At 44.0% G+C, this 1,954-nt stretch overlaps 2 long non-coding RNA genes across 2 annotated transcripts in view; both read right to left on the bottom strand.

Annotated features, from left to right (window-relative positions):
* The window catches only part of LOC106810006, a 16,936-nt gene that overhangs the window by 12,302 nt on the left and 2,680 nt on the right, over positions 1-1,954 (bottom strand). The window lies entirely within an intron of this gene.
* On the bottom strand, positions 221-1,718 carry LOC106810005. Its single transcript, XR_001393939.1, has 3 exons — positions 1,687-1,718; positions 1,239-1,347; positions 221-312 (listed from the first exon to the last, which is right to left on the bottom strand). It is a non-coding gene; the product is annotated as an uncharacterized LOC106810005 (long non-coding RNA).

Genomic DNA, 1,954 nt, shown 5'->3' with positions numbered 1-1,954 from the left:
GGATTTGCAGAATTTGGGAAGTGGGTGTGTGTGCGTGCGTGCGTGCGTGCGTGCGTGCGTGCGTGCGTGCGTGCGTGTGTGCGTGCGCGCGCGCATGTGTGTCTTCGTGTATATGCCTGCGTGTGTGCGCCACCGTACGTGCGTCCGGGTGAATTTGCTCATGTTTATCTATAGCGTCTAATAGATGTTCTGGTCAACATGCATCGTCGCTCACCTGCGCGATGATTTCGCCTATTAACCCGTTCCACGAACCGTTGGCCAGTCGGCTGCCGTATTTGCTATCAGGCACGAGTGACAGCTTGTACTCAAACCCTGTAATAATGAACATATCACTAACGCCATGCGTTCACGTAATGGGTGCTCATGCACGCAGTAAATACATTTGTACAAAATGATACTATGTTAATGATTATAATATGGCAATCATACTGAAATATACTAATATAAATAAGAAGAAAGAAGTTGGCTACGCGCCACAATCTCTCTCCTTACTGCTTGACTATCAGTCTACATTTTTCATTTAATTTTGTTGCAAAAGCAAATTAAAATTGCAAAGGCTAGAGCTGTCAAATTTATCTAATAATTATAAATGCTCCCTAAGTGAGAGCTGTATGTAACTGTTGCAGTATTCCTTAGTCCTGATCGACCAAAAATCACTTTGCTTCTAAAGATTCCTGTTATTGCCATAGCATAGCAACACATGATACACTATAAAGCGTTGCGGGTTACTAAACTAATTATGTGCCAATGAGCGGTGACTCGATGGTCAGGAGGCATAGATGTAACTTTCCGGGACTTGAATTTGAGCTCAGACGCATGAAAGATTTCTGCTCGTCTCTGTCACTACAGCGTACCATAGGAACCCTCACTGCGGAATTCTGAGTGCTAACCATAACGCCAATGCTGCACCCAACGTCCACCCTGTACAGCAGATTTACAATGGACGATAGCATTCTGTCCTCTATCGACTAAATATAAACATGGGCACTTTGATAGTTTCTTTCCGTTGTGCTTGCACATGTTACTAGTGTTGCTGCACGAGTACCCAAAATGTTCTCTATTGGTTTCGAGATATTTCCACATTCCTGGCGATTTCTAAAAACTACCAGGCGACCTGGAAACAGAGAGAGCGATTTCTGTTGACACCGAGATATTGTCTCTAGAACACCGCTTTACGGGACAGGTATAATAAATTGCAATGGCAGCATCAATGTAGCGTATACAATCGTCACTACTACCGAGATTTCGTGACAGATCATCAAGCACGTCTTTAATGTGTCCTGAAAACTGTGCGTTTGTCGGTTCGCCGGTCCCCGGCGTGTTCTTGCAGTACATGAACGGCGCCTCCTGTAAAAGGGAGAGACGCACTCATGACGCATCCTGTCGCACCAATGAACAGCGATTCTACGTGTGCTCACCAAGTTGTCGGTGTAAAACAATAATAACAACAACAACTATAATAATAATAACAACAAAATCATCATTAATAATAATATTAATAATAATAATAATAAGTTACCAACATCGGAGATACTACCATAATGTGGGATATGGCAGATCGCACGATACCTGCAAACCGCCCTGATATAGTGCTCCACAACAAGAAAGAAAAACGATGCCTGCTGATTGACGTAGCCGTACCAGATGATACTAACATCATGGTGAAGGAAAGAGAGACAAACACACCAAGTACACCAAGATCTGGAGATCGAAATTAGGAGGATGTGGAATACTAAGACGAGAATTGTGCCAGTGGTGGTTGGAGCCCTTGGCTCTATAAAGAATGGCTTTGAGAAGAGCCTTAAGGAACTTCTTAGCCACCACACTGCCCAAGAAGTGCAGAAAATCGCACTACTGGAAACAGCACACACCCTGCGAAAAAATTTTGGATTGAATCTCTATGTGCCAGGTTGGGACACTGTCAACCCAGAAGCCACCGGCTAATGCCGTGATT

The sequence above is a fragment of the Priapulus caudatus genome, unplaced genomic scaffold (assembly GCF_000485595.1).
Source record: "Priapulus caudatus unplaced genomic scaffold, Priapulus_caudatus-5.0.1 Scaffold403, whole genome shotgun sequence".
Lineage (NCBI taxonomy): Eukaryota > Metazoa > Priapulida > Priapulimorpha > Priapulimorphida > Priapulidae > Priapulus > Priapulus caudatus.
This window is presented reverse-complemented; position numbering and strand designations above follow the sequence as displayed.